The sequence below is a fragment of the Copidosoma floridanum genome, unplaced genomic scaffold (assembly GCF_036245765.1).
Source record: "Copidosoma floridanum isolate Cflo_tuat_1 unplaced genomic scaffold, Cflo_Japanese_pri ptg000034l, whole genome shotgun sequence".
Lineage (NCBI taxonomy): Eukaryota > Metazoa > Arthropoda > Insecta > Hymenoptera > Encyrtidae > Copidosoma > Copidosoma floridanum.
The window spans coordinates 10,454,891-10,470,983 of record NW_028321911.1 but is presented as its reverse complement, the minus strand read 5'-3'; the positions used below and the strand labels follow the sequence as shown (position 1 = coordinate 10,470,983).

Below are 16,093 nucleotides of genomic sequence, written 5' to 3'. Positions count from 1 at the left end.
GAATAGAAAGATGGGAATTCAAAGAATATAATTCAATTTTATTAACCTAGGTTGGGTTATTTATAATTTTAACATTGAGGACACTGGAGCCACCTTAAATGAATGGCGTTTTGACAGCATCATCAGTATAGTATTACCTACCATTGTTTGACAGCCCAAAATGATAGTTATAGTTATTATTATTATTATTATTATAATTATAATTATTATCATTATTATCATTATTATTATTATTACTACTACTATTATTTGTTAGGCTATTGTCTATATTTTTTTAAGGTTCTTGCAATTGATATTGGAATAGATTTTTAGAAGAGCCTGAATTAATTTGAGAGCATCAAATCCAAGGGCAGTGCATTCTTCAAAGGTATAAATAGATGTTTTTAAATTTAATTAGTTGGACTTGAGGCTCAAATTTTTTAGTTTATATTTACATGTAGTAGGAGATCCACCACTTTTCTGACCTAAAAAAATAAGTTATTTTATTTGTCGTGTAATTAAGGTAGTAAACATTGTTCAAATATCATAGCAATTAAACTCATCCATGGTATTCTGTTTGTTCCAGATTAGAGATGGAGATGGAAAGAGAGCATACAGAACATTGTGTCATTTATGAACAGCTATTACTTATCACAGATAAATGACACGTTTACTAAGCGTATTACAAAATGATTATATGACTCTTAGTTATATTAGATTTCTAACAAGTTTACTGTTGTTTGTTATGATAACAATTGATTGAAATATATAATTATAGATTTTTTTCCATACTTGTAAAAGTACATTTTATACAAGTTAAAGCTTGATTTTGTGCATAAACTAAATTAATGACTAGTTTACTTTGAAGTATAATCTTCAACATTTTTCCATACATAGCACATATGTTTTTGTAAAATAAAAATACTTATTAAACTGTAACACTACTCGTCTTATTTACAATTCCTTTGCCTTCTAGACGTTACTTATGCCTAATTTTTCAACAGTTTCCAAAAATATTTGTAACTTTGTGTCAAAGAATTCATACCTGATGGGCATTTCAACAGAATGTATCTGCTTTGACCACTTAAAGGGGGCTGAGTTGACTGACGACGGCAAAGATTGGGTACGTAGAACATTGAAGCAAGGAATATCTTCGCGTTCGTAGTCATTTTCGACCTACTCAACTGTAGAGTCATAATAAAGTTTTAAACATGAGAATAAGAAACCATAAAAATTTCAGATTTCTCAGGAAGTTTAATCATCTACAGTTACTTAAAAATAATATATATGTATCCTACCTTTCTGTTCAAAATATGCGACTATTATCTAGTTTTTGTAGACAAGTTTGACGTCAAAAAGAACATTAAATAATTTTTCGATCTTCACCTTTAATACATTGTGATCGTGATTGAATATCAAACCACCAGATATGGATACAATGTAAACTTGAGCTTTTTAAAAAAATACCTCATATTTTGCTGTCTTATTTTATTGTATCCCAGTTATAAAAATGAGAATCTATATTTTTTGTATTGTTGTGGTTATACACAATTATATCAGCACACTTGTGTGAGCATCTTAATGTAAGGTTTAAAAGTCGTTTCAGTCATGTAATATTTTGTTTTACAGTTATTTACATATAATTAAAATAGGTAACTTCTTCTATAGAATTATTTATTTTTCGTTTTTACCTTAATTTTTTTTCTAACTAATTTTTTCTCTTCCAGGTACTTCGGCGAAAACAATATTAATATAAGTGTTTAAATAAGAAGGATTTTTATTAAAAAACAATTTTATTGTTGTTCATACCAATTTAAAGTGCTGCATGTCAGCATACACTCATCGGTACGGATGGATTTTTTCGTATTCTTTATCAGTATACTCACTAATATTAAAATTAAAATTTTATTAACAATAAGTACCCAAACTTTCTACACAAGAAATATCCTTATAAAAAAGCAGATCGTTCAACTGTACCTTTTTTCACATGTTCAATTTAAAGAATTTTTAATTTAAAATGTAACCTTATGGAAAAATCAATTTGAATTTGATTTATAAGATCTATTTAAATTTCTTATTTTTTTGTTTGTATGAAAGATTACTGTTAGGTGCACCTGTTTTATTTTCAAATAGATCTATATTTTTTTTTTTTTTTTTTTTTTTCAACACAAAAAAAATACCCTTATAAAATAGCGGATCGTTCAACTGTACCTTTTTTCACATTTTTAATTTAAAGAATTTTCAATTTAAAATATAACCTTATGGAAAAATCACTTTGAATTGGATAAGATACATATTTTTTTTTCTATATTATAGTGCTCTACGGCCGGCCCCTTTAATAAGGGCACTACTATGGGCACTTAGCACTTTGGAGAAGGAAGGGAAGAGGGATGGGAGGTCTCCCATTACTGGGAGGGGGGTAAGGGGAAATTAGGCAATTATGCTGCGAGGAGGTCGCCTACACCCTCCTCAAGGAGCATTGCGTGGTGAAAAAGCACATGTGAAAAATCACAGAGGTACTTGCCCGTAAAGTCGCACTGGCCGGGAATCGAACCACGGTCTCCCGCGTTTCAATGCACGACCTAGCCGACTGAGCCACCGTGCGCTCTCATGAGATATATATATAAAGCTCTCATTTTTTTGTTTGTATGGAAGATTACTATTAGATAAACCTGTTTCATTTTCAAAAACATCTATATTTTTTTTTTTCTTCAGTAACACAACAAAAAGGGACCAAGTATGCGTAAAAGCGTGTATGTAAGTTCATCTTTATGAGAAGAATAATTTCCAGCGTTGCAGCATATATTTGCGCTCCTTCCACCTCTCTGAATTTTGTTCTCAACTACAAAGGAAAAATTATGAAAGAAGAAAACGCAATAAAAATCAATTAATGTATTTATACAGTATGGAAATATTTTTTCTTTTTCATTTATGAATGTTCTGAAAAAATGTGAAAAAATTGTATGAACAATAATTTATTTATTTTGAAAGCAACAAATTAATGATAAATTATTGTATGTTCCAAATTTTTGAAAAAGTCGTATACCAAAAAATATTTATATTTTATATTAATATTTTATTAAATAACTTTTTTATTTTATGTAAAATGAAACTAAATGAATGAATCCACATTAAATGAAAATTTACACTAAAAATAAGTTACGAACTGTAAGATAAAATGAAGTAATCAGACTTCCTATGTCGGGCTCGCTCATATAGCAGAGTGGGTAAAGGGCTTGCCCAGTGTGCAAGAGGACGGGGTTCGAATCTCTTCGAAAACTGCTTTTTTTTTCTTTTTTTAGAAATTGGTAAAAAAAAAAAAAAAAAGTAAAATTCATAATATATGGTGTGGTGTAGTGCGATAATGTTGTATAGTGTGGTGCGATGATGATGTTAGACGTTGGGTGGCGTAGGGAGACCGGAAGTACATCAAGAGGGGCGGGGTGAAGTGGGAGAATCAAGCAAAATCCACTGCCATTACACTGTTTCTCAAGGTCACCAATTTGAAATCGTTGATTTACTCCGTAGGGCAGAACACGCCTATAGAAGTATAACTTCAATAAACATTCATTTTCGAATTTTATTAGTTTTTATCTGATTTTACGGGTGCAAAAGCCTACTAGAAACTACAAAAAGATTATTTATTGGTTTCTATTGGACACCTACAATGGGAGATTTATTATAGTACCGTAGAGTAGTTCATGTTTTTAAGGAGGCTTGGGCGCTTGGTGTCGTATCTATTGAGAGGCCCCTGTGGGGTACTTGTCATACAAATGATTCTTTGTATTATTTTTATTTTTTTTACAATCATACTGATTATACACATGCGTCAACGAAATAACAATATAATATGCGGAAAAGTCATTGGGGAAATCGATATTAAAAAATGTATGAGTTTTGTGCTGGACTGGAATCTGTCGATTTATCTAATGACTTTTTAGATAAAAGTGATGTTATGAACGCACATAATGCGTTGAATGATGTTTAGTTAAACAAAAACTTATTCATAAGATTTGTGTTGACACATCTGAAATTGTGAAAAATACAAAAAGGATTAAATTTATATTAAATACAAAAGCTAGATTACAAAAAAACAAAGAATATAAGAATTTAATGACAGATTTAAACAATATAAAACCAATTATAAAAACAAATATTTCTAAGGCTGGTATTGATTAAACAATGCTTCTGAAAGCAATTGAAACTGAAGGATTAGACGGTTTGACATTTCTATTAGAAGAAAATGTAAACAATAAACCACGAGTTACCACCAACAAAATATTCATCTAAATTTTTGATCAGCTGCATTAAAGAAAATAGTATATACATTATTTGTTATAAATGCTGTAGAACAGTAAATGAATGCTTTTAACAAAGTTAATTATATTCAGTTAATTTTTATTTGATAACTACATTATTTTATTTTCAGTTAATTAAAAATATTTTTCAATTTCCAGCATACAGAATGTACCATTATTCGCGTTCATGTACGTTGTCTATTTAAATGGCGCACCATCTTATTGATGCACTGTTGCAATTTTTATGGCAAAACAATTCTCACGTTCGACGCTTTCCTCGCTATTTTCTCAAAATTTAACGTGTTGATACCATCCTTTTTTTTTAAATAATAGATTCTTTATAATCTAAACAACATATACCAATTTGATGTGTGGGCCCACAGTTTTTTATAGCGGTATGGTAGTCAATTGAATTTCAGGTTTTGTAAGGTTACGTGTTAAAATGACAATTTTGACAAGCGATTTTCTTGAAGATAAATCTGTTGATCTACTTATTTTTTTTTTCATAAAAAAATCTAGCATAATTTATTTACATAATCTCATTTCAGAGCTAGCCAGCATTTTATTCAAAATCGCCCAAGCGTCCTTAAATGCTGATTGAGACTTATCCTTGTATACAAGGGTATGTCTGTAGGTTATACATATACACTGTACACAGTAAGCTTTTGTATATAATATAAGCATGTATTTTATTTAGGTGAAATAATAAAAATATATTCTCATTTTTTTTTTTTTTTTCAAAAAGTAAGCGATCAAAAATCTGAGGAAACACAAACCTGTTTTTCAATAATATATATCCTTTCAAATCAATCTTGGAACATTGCGAATAAAAAATTGTGTGCTTTTCTTAGGTAAAATTCTTAGACACCTTCCATCGGGTGTGTTATTAACTTTTATCATGACTGAAGTTTCCAAAGTCAAATAAATTTTTTGAATAGAAACTGCTATTTTAAATACTGGATTCTAAAAGAGCTTGAAATTTTACACTAACAAATGGTCTTCAAATTCATTCCAATGATAGAACAAGATAGCGATACGATTAGTCAAAACAATAGTTTCAAACATAAACTTTCAAAATCCGATGTAAATACCGTAGTATCTGTTAAAAAATTGATTTTTAGTGACCTTGAAGGTTGAGGTCAAGGTCAATGCTAATAGCACATTTACATTATCGCCCTTGTCCTGAACAACTTTGGTCTTAAAAACTATTTCGTATTACTAACTCGGTTATTTAGTTGCATCGATTAAAATGGCCCACCTGGTATAACATTTGACATAAACAATTCAATTTTTACTTAACACATGAAGCAATTTGCCAGCAAAAACAGAATAGGAGCACTTTTTTCAACCTTGTACCCCAGTATAACTGTATTTCAGTAGAAGCATCCGCATACATAACCTCAATTAATTGTTCACATTTAAAGTAAAAAATATGTTTAAAACCAATAGTAGTAATAAAACTTCACTGTCAGCCACTGATATTCGTATGAAATGTTATAAATAAAAGAGTTGGCCTTCTAACAGACCGTACAGATCGATTTTGACCTCCATAAACCTAATGTCACTCTGCTTTACGTGTTTAAAATATGAAAAACTACAAAAGCTTACGTTTTTTGGCAATGTTATGTATAGTTCACCAATGCCATATAGTTCACCGGTATTATAAAAAATTTAATTTTTATTACCCACCCTGATTAGAAGTATCCAATAAAAACTAATAAAAAATACTTTTATCGGTTTCTAGTCGGTTTCTGCCCTTAAAAAACCACATAGAACACAATAACGTTTAAAAGTTGATTTTTCTCGTATCCAATTTCTTAAAAGCACAAGGTAAATAATAAGTAAATGTACAACATTTGGGCCCACCATCCAGATGGTAACACCAAAACTCGGGGGTTCAAGTATTTTTCAAAGGTACGTGATACAAAAATTCTTTTTTTAATTTTTTTTATTTCCATGTCAAATAGTTGAACCCTACCGTTTCGGTATTGCCATTCAGATGGTGGAAATATAATATTGTACATTATCTTATATTTAATTTTGTGCTTTAAAAAAAAAAGGTACGAGAAAAACTAACTTTTAAAAGTTATTGTGTTTTATGTGGTTTTCAAAGTGCAAAAACTGTAGTCGAGTTTGTATATCAATAGAATTAAGATATCGATTTTCAACTCCACAAACCTAACTCCACGTTGCTTTACGGCTTTGAAATACCGAGAATTTCGGTAACTAATATAATTTTGGTAATATTGTTTGATTCGCTGTTGATAATAGAATTGTTTGGAAAACTTTAGTTATATACCATCAATTTGTTGTGCTATACACCATATTTAACGTTGTTTGTGATTTAAATTGTTGTAAGTAATTTTTTATCACTACTTAAGAAAAAACAAATTTATTTAGAGATATTTTATGTGCTTTTAGGACAATGAAACAAACATTTTTAGAATTTTTGTTTGACTTCAATAATTGAAAATTCAGATACAAAGTATGTCGAAACAAAAATGTTTGAAAATTTTGAATTTTAAATCTCACTATATGTATTATATACATCAATTGTGTGCGCTTAAATATTGTTTTTTCCAATTTAAATTGAAAAAGAAAGACTAAGTATTTATACAAAAAGTCAAGACTCTTCAAGATAAGATCAAGCTTGTGTATGAGAGATCGAGACAAGCCCGAGGCGAGTTTTCGTATTTTCGTACGTATTTTGCTGTATTGTCTTAAAGAAGTTCTAATTGTATTGAAAAAAAAGCAAAGTATATTACAAGTAAGCATCGTCAGTATAGTATTTTCTATCATTGTTTGACAGCCCAAAATAATAATTGTAGTAATTATTACTATTTCTATTATTATTTATTAGGCTATTGTCTATATTTTTTCAAAGGTTCTCACAATTGATATTGGAATAGATCTTGAGGAGAGCTGGAATTGATTGGAGAGAATCAAATCCAAGGGAATTGTATTCTTCAAAGGTATAAATAGATGTCTTTGTCCATACTGTCTTGCCTTACAGAAATCCTAATTGTATTAAAAAAAAAGTATTACAAGTGAGATTGTTATCAATTAAAATCATGCTAAATAAACTTGCTTATTTATTCTGTGAATGATGCAAACTAATGGATAATCACACATTTGTAACATTAAAAATTCTTAACATTAACATTAAGCGTTTTTTGAAGAAGTGATACATATTTTATAATTTTTATATAGAAGATTACACAAAAGCTAACAAGTACATAAGAACGTTCGTTCACATAATTTTACTTAGGAACATTCTTGTTTAATAATTCCTTTTACTTCTCTAAACATACTGCTCGGTGCGTTGTTTTTTTTTTCTTACTTCACATCTATGTACAAGTAACAAATATGAATTTATTTATTTACTATGCTCCAGAGTACTATTAAGGAAAGTTGGTTTTTTTGTTTAAAATAAATGTTTGAAGTAAAAATCCTGAAACACCTTGCCGGTAGCCATACTGTAACCACGCTTGTATTTAACACAACTTCAAATTCCGCATACATTTGTACAGCAGTAGGAGGACTCTTAAATTTAAAATGTTCCAGAAATAAAATTAGAAAATTAGAAAAACTACTTTTAAAGCAGCCAATTCTATCATTAAATACTTTTAAAGAACATTGATCAATTACCAATGATATAAAATCCCAGGCAATTGACCAACACTGATTTTTGGTATTGAATGAAAGATTTGGCTGCTTTAAAAGTAGTTTTTCCAATTTTTTAATTTTGTTCCTGAAACGTTCGAACTTTTAAGTCTTAAAAAATTATTTAAGATGATTGAACATGCGTTTATAACAGCATTTCGCAATATTTACAATTTTTTGTTGCCAAAATTTCTAACATTCGCCTACCAGCGTTCTAGTATAAAATAAATACATACATAAGTTAGATGCTAGAAAATGCAATTTACAGTGTTCATAATGTGCAGCTACAATGATTTTATACAAATGTATGATATGCATTAAAATAAAATATTTCTGGCATTGGTGCTTATAACTAATATCTTACAAACGTTTACATTAAATAACTAATTGATAAGTATCCATACAATTATTCATAATCATGGGATTAATAAATGGCAGTACTTAATTGGAAATTATCAGTTTTTTATCGTGCCCTCAGTGCATTGATTTGTATTAAGTTGGGATAATAGCTTCGCGCTGTTAACTTTTAAATCCATCTCGCTTGTATTTGCATAATTACTTAATTATTTCGGAAATCAACAGAAAAGTATGCAGAGATCTTTAATTCGTGTAGTTTTTTTTTTTTTTGTTGGTGTGTGCATTAATTTATGTAAACAACGATTATAGCCTTACAATTTACGAAACGGTATATTAATTCAATTGGCAGAAGTGTGTAAGAAGTTTTTGAAAATCTACAATTTAATGAATTTAATGTGGTAGTTTTAAGTACATCTCAAAAACATTTACCCAACGGTTCACATTCAAGTATTAAATACCAAAGATTGTACAGATAATTTATCAAAAGAGCGTTGCACCTTAGCTGTTATTTTTCAATATTATTCTGAATATTGAAATAGTTCGACGACCTGTAAATCCCAAGGGTTTGTTGCATTTAAAATTTAATGAGCTCTAGTATACATACTAAACATTAAATGGAAGCTACATTCTAAATTAATGATACAAGATCTCATTTAATTTTGAATGCAACGAAGCCTTGGGACTTAAAGGTAATCAAACTATTTTAATAATGAGAAATAATATTTAAAAATAATAAATGATAGCCACGCTTAGGTGCAACGTACTCTCGATAAATCGTCTGTACAATCTTTGGTATTTAATACTTGAATATGAAACGTTGGGTAAATATTTTTGAAACGTACTTAAGAGGGCTCCTACGACTACTGCTGAGGTCAAAGACAAATAAAAAATAAAGTTTTGTTTTTCAATAAACAAATGTGTCCGAAAATCATTATGATATTTTTAATAACGTATGAAGTGGGAAAAATGATATTTATGTGTATAGTTTAACTTTGTACGAAAAATTTATTATTGTTTTGACCAGTCTAGTGCAAACGAGGGTACAGTGGTACACCACCTGTGTGTGTAGTATAGCGATGTAATATATAGGTATATGGTATATTTATGTCGTGTTTGTATGCCTTTCTGCTATTACTCTTCCTCTATAGTGTTTAGTATCTGTATGTCATTAAAATCATTTAATTGATAAACAATGGATGATGGTCCTTCTAATCCACCTAAAAAAAAAGAATACCACGCCCATAGAGTCTCAAGAGGATGGAGGAAAGGCAATCTCAACTTTTTGAATACTCGCGCGATTAGGTGAACAAGTACGTCTGCTACCCACGTGACCTCCTGACCTCCCGGACACTATTTATTTATTTCCATCACAAATATCTCGCTAAAATGGTCCTTTATCCACAATTTTTAATACAGCATATTACAGAGGAAGACTTCATCTACAAAACGTATATATTCAGTCTGCTGGGACTTTTAATTTAGGTTTATCCCATAGGAACACGTGCTAATAGTTACAACTTTGAGCTCGGATTTCTCAAAATTTTGACCCATTCGAAATAAAATTTAGACCACCATTAAATTCAGTAGACTTTTATTTACAAAAAATAATACATCTCTGTTTGGGAACTTTCGTGAAGGAGCCCCCTTAAACACTACCACACTAAATTTTAGATTTTCAAAAACTTCTTTCACACTTTTGTCTATTAAATTTATTCACCGTTTTGTGAATTGTAAGGCTAAAATCATTGTTTACATAAATTAAGGCAGACACCGACCATAAAAAAAACTGCGTGACTTGAGCGTCACTGCATACTTTCCTGATGATTTCCAAAATAATTATACAAATACTAGTGAGATGGATTAAAAAGTTAACAGATCAAAGATATTTTCCCAACTTAGCAACGTACAATGCAGTAAAGCCGTTTTTATATTTATTTTGTTAGCTATACAAAGGTGAATTCTTGAAAGAAAAATTATTGTTAAACGTCGAACACAATTGAAAAATAGTGTTTAACTACTTATCAGTCTTAAAAAGTTCTCAGAATATTAAAAAAAAAATTTGATTTTCTTTAGAATCTTTTGCTGTCATGTCTTACAGAAGTCCTAATTGTATTAAAAAAAACTAAGTATAGTACAAGTAAGTTTCGTCAATGTAGTATTTCCTACCATTGTTTGACAGCCCAAAACAATATTTGTAGTTATTATTACTATTTCTATTATTATTAATAAGGCTATTACCTATATTTCTTCAAAGGTGCTCACAATTGATATTGGAATAGATCTTGGGGAAAGCTGGAATTGATTTGAGAGCATCAAATCTAAGGGTATTGTATTCTTCAGAGGTATATAAATAGAAGTCTATGTCCATACTGTCTTGCCTTACAGAAATCCTAATTATATTAAAAGAAAAGTATTACAAGTGAGTTAGTTATCAATTAAAATCATGCTTAATAAACTTGCTTATTTATTCTGTGAATGGTGCACACTAATGGATAATCACACATTTGTTACATTAAAAATTCTCAACATTAACATTGTACCACAATTTTTATTTTATAATTAGCTTACGACTGTACAGCAATGGATAATAAGTGTAAGTCGAACTATTAAAATTGTATCTGTTAATAGATCAAGGGATAACTTCCGTAGCAGAGATAAGTAGGGAAATTGCCAGTGCCTATGGTGGAGAGAGTGTCGCTTTTTTTCCTACTCATTTGAGCGCACCATCGCGGATGACCAGTCGAACTATACGCTCGTTATTCGCAGCGCAAAGGAAGACCAGAATGTACGTACTCTCGGGTCTCTCGGGTCTCGGCTCTCGCTGTAGCTCGCAGCTCTCGCATCCATGTATACCTACTCATGTTCCCAATGAGCTGTCTTCCCTCAAAAAATATTTTGCTTTGAATGTTAGACAGTTGAGAATGTTATTATGTCCAGTCAAATATTGCTTGTTAAATAGGTAAGTATTAAATACTTAGGCAACTAAATACCGCTAAGTACTAAGTTTTTCCTCATTTAAAATGACAAATCGAGTAATGATTACGTGACTCCCTTCATGTATAACCTTCCCAAGTGTCGCTACCTATCCTTTTGCACTGATCACTCCAGGTTTCAAATCTCCGTTACGGCATATTTTTTTTACAATTGGTTTTTTTATTTTTATTTTTTTTTTCGTTATTATTAAGTATAAAATTTTTTTAATAATCGTATTTTATTTTTATTTTTATGTTTACATTGCGTGAAAAATACTCTTAGTTAATTCATTAATTGGGGGATTTCTTTAAATTTAAATTAATTTTTGTAACAATACCGGGATTTGCTAATAACGGGGTACATGTTTATTAACATATCATCCTTGTTAAGATGGATGTACAACTATTATTGGTATATTTAAAAATTATTCAAAGGTAATGAAATAACCCTAAGTTATTTGATGCTGGTTTAAATACGATCAACACTTTCAGAGAGGATCACACTTTTCATAACATAATTAACGATCACATTAAATTGTTACTAAATCATTAATAAGACTATTAAGTATTAGAGACATTAAATAGAAATATTTTTTAGATAATTTTTTAATTAACAAATTGATAAAGTCGGGTGTCGCGGTATAAGCTCTCATGAGGAGAAGTGCTTCTCTGCTTTCTTTTTTTGAAAAACAATGCACAAAAATTTAATGGCTATCTCTGCTCTCGTAGCTTACATATCAAATACATGAATTTACTGTGTATTTGTTAGTGTTCGTGATAAAGTAAAAAAAAATATCTGTAATACAGCACTCTGTATTTTATCCCTTAGATTATAATGAAAAACTAAGTCACGATATATGTATAAAACTGTACTCAAGTTAAAATATCAACTGATTATTAAAAATATTAGACATAAATGATTGGTCAATAATATTTCCCGCTTAGATACATATATTTATGAAAATAAACAGAATCGCTTTCAACTGCACACCTAAAATTCTATTACCCAACCCATGAAGATTTATTAATTATAGTACAAAGTTAAGCTTTTTCAAAATTAACTTTTTATTCTCCGTTACTTCAACGTCAGCCAAGTTTTACTTTCTCTTGAGTCCTCAAGCTTTGTTATAAACATATTTTACTTTTGATCATGAGATGGGCAGAGTTTCAATAGCTTAGTTAGTCAAGACACTGCGTGATTTATTTTGCCTTTACATTCTCGGGGTTCAAATCTTACTCAAAGGATAATTTTTTTTTTTTTTTTTTTTTTATCGACACGGTTTGATGATACAAGCATTTCGTTTTTGTGACTATAGTATTAGCTCACGTTTGATGTATGCGATTCGACATAAATACTTACAAATATATATAAATTGATAAAAGATGTGACGCACGAGAGTGTATGTATGTATTTATATGTATGTATATACGTATATATATATTTACACGATTTATTTTAATATGTTATCTAATAGTTAAAAATCATATTTACTGAAAGATATGTTAAACCAGCAATCGATACATTGCATTTTGCGAAATAAGCTATCATGAAGCGCTGTCATTATGTACATTGATTATTACAGAAGAAATGATCTTATCAAAATGTATGCAGTGCAGTAAGAATATACGTGCAGCCATACCCGCCTAGCTATACGGCTTTTGTTTTGTTTTCGTCGATGCGTTGTTGTTTTTATTGTCTCTACGCGAGACAGCGCTATTAGTACGCATCGAGGACCAGTTGAGCACGCGACGTTAGTTGATGCATGTCTGCTATCGATAGATCGTGTTTGCACACCGTTAATATTACAGTACTTTTAATAGTTTTTAACTAGTGTTGCGTGCAGTGAATACTTTTTAGTTTTGTTAGTTTGTTACGTACAATATTTTGCTTCTTCGGTTTTCTTTTACTCGTTGCATGGAGAGAACTCTGGTACTACGGTAGTATGTATAGCCGCGTGTAACAGTAGTATAGTGCGTCGTATACGACTGTAGCGCCCGCGCGCCACAACGAAAGTATAAATATGGCTTCTGCTACCGTAGTATACAGGCCTCCGTGCAACTGTAGTGCGTGAGCTATACTACCGTTGCTTCTGCCTTATACTACAGTTGCAACGCTGATATACTGAATTGGTATATTACGCCGCTTACCATTTTGCTCGGGAGCCATACCAAATCGGTATTGACCCCAAGCTAATGTCCACACACACACACACACACACACATAAGTGTATATATATATGTATATGTACGTCGTTTGATGCGGCGGCGGCGGCGGCGGCGCTGCAAAATATATGGGATATTCTTAAGTACTTGAGGAGCGGGAACCAGCGTGTAGATCAGCTTCCCCTAAGTCAAAATCCGTTTAAAGAATAATTTTTTAACAATTATTCATTGAGTAAATGGATTTATAAAAGTGCTAAATTTCAGCGTATTTAGAACGCCAATTTCAATGGCGCGGGCTGCCATGAAGAGCAGTGTCATCGATCGCAACAACATAGCAACAAACCTCTAAGTCGGTAAACAATGTCTGAATAGATCCCCTAGCAGGTGGGAGATGGCGCTCAAATATGATTAAAATAGTAAAAACGTGTAGCTATAAAATTATTAGAAGGAGATAAAGGGCTGAGTATCAGAAACGTAAAAACAAATAAATAAGCGTACAAAAAGGTTATTTAGTTAACCCAAAATATTATTGTAAGATCATTCTACATACGATGAAATTGACAATGACGATGAAGATAATGATGATAATGATAAAGATAATAAACATGATAATATAATATAAGAAAAAAGATAAATTGTAAACAACATTAAAAATAACAATAATTACTTATAATAAATACAAATGTTTAACTTAAGCAGCTATCGGGTGGAACTTGGGCCGCACTTGGGTAGTACTTGAGCAGTGGCGCATGGGCGGTACTTTGTCGGCACTTGGGCATAATTTGAGCAGCGGCACTTGGGCGGTACTTGGGCGGCACTTAGGTGGTACTTTGGCGGTACTTTGTCGGCGCTTGGGCAGAATTTGAGCAGCGGCACTTGGGCGGTACTTGGGCGGTACTATGGCGGCACTTGAGCAAAATTATTGCCCAAGTGACGCTGCTCAAATTCTGCCCGAGTGCCGACAAAGTACCGCCCAAGTGCCGCTGCTCAAATTATGCCCAAGTGCCGACAAAGTACCGCCCAAGCGCCGCTGCTCAAGTACTACCCAAGTGCGGCCCAAGTTCCACCTGATAGCTGCTTAAGTTAAACATTTGTATTTATTATAAGTATTTATTATTATTATTAATGTTGTTTACAATTTATCTTTTTTCTTATATTATATTATCATGTTTATTATCTTTATCATTATCATCATCATCTTCATCGTCATTGTCAATTTCGTATGTAGAATGATCTCACAATAATATTTTGGGTTAACTAAATAACCTTTTTGTACGCTTATTTATTTGTTTTTACGTTTCTGATACTCAGCCCTTTATCTCCTTCTAATAATTTTATAGCTACACGTTTTTACTATTTTAATCACATTTGAGCGCCATCTCCTGCCCACTAGGGGATCTAATGAGACTTTGTTTACCGACTTAGAGGTTTGTTGCTATGTTGTTGCGATCGATGACACTGCTCTTCATGGCAGCCCGCGCCATTGAAATTGGCCGTTCTAAATACGCTGAAATTCAGCACTTTTATAAATCCATTTACTTAATGAATAATTGTTAAAAAATCATTCTGTAAACGGATTTTGACCCAGGGGAAGCTGATCTACACGCTGGTTCCCGCTCCTCAAGTACTTAAGAATATTCCTTTGTATATCTATAACCTCGTGTTTGCCGCTCGTTGGAATGTATATGTATATATATATTTTTTTTATTTATATACTTATGCGTATATAATATTTACACCATATTTTTTGTATAGTTTCATATGTATACGCATATATATGGAATGTGCATATAAAAAATTATCTCGTGAGGACAACACGGCGCGGTGGCGTAAGCTTTTGTTTTTATACATTTTGTGACAAGAAAAAGGATTATTTTGAAGTTTTATAGATATTTTGGACGTTCAATCAACGTCCACTCGAATTTTAGTGGACGCATCCACGGTACTGATTTTACCACCTTGTCAGTATATTATAAAAGGTGACGAAGAAATAATTATGACGAGATACAATGTGTAAACGAATAATTTTTAAAACTGTGCTTTAATTTTTAATATAGGAATATTTTATGTTTCAATAATTATGTTATATCTGTAAGCTCGAACTTTTAATTGATTTAAATATTAGGCGCTGCTGAAAGTAATGTATACAATAGGTAATTTTATCCGAAATGAAATAGTAATTAACTACACATACATCGTTTTCAACAGCTCTACGCGTTCTAAAATAGCCCTCAATAGTATATTGCAAAAGTAAGGTTTATGCTGATAGCCTCTGTTTCGCAAAACAGGACTCGTATTGTATTAGGCAAATGAATAAAAGATAATCATGATGAAAAACATGTATTTTAACAATAATTCGTTTGAAAATTATTTTTATTTACAAATAGCAGCGTATATATTTTAACTATTTATTTTTGTCAATTACAATGAAAAAAAACTCGTACAAATAGCAGTACGTATCTTGCAATCATTTGTTTTCGTCAATTACAATCTAATGAATCTCATACAAATAGCAACGTGTATTTTTCAACAAGTTGTTTTCATCAATCCCAATGAAATGAATCTTATACCGTATAAGTACTAATAATCACTGTAAGGTAACTAAAAAAATTCTGTAATTGTTTCATTACAAGCCTAATATTTAAATCAATTAAAAGTTCG

At 31.0% G+C, this 16,093-nt stretch overlaps 1 pseudogene; it reads right to left on the bottom strand.

Annotated features, from left to right (window-relative positions):
* Positions 1–951: 951 nt before the first annotated feature.
* LOC149373279 (trafficking protein particle complex subunit 4-like) overlaps positions 952–16,093 on the bottom strand; it is a 32,454-nt pseudogene continuing 17,312 nt past the window's right edge.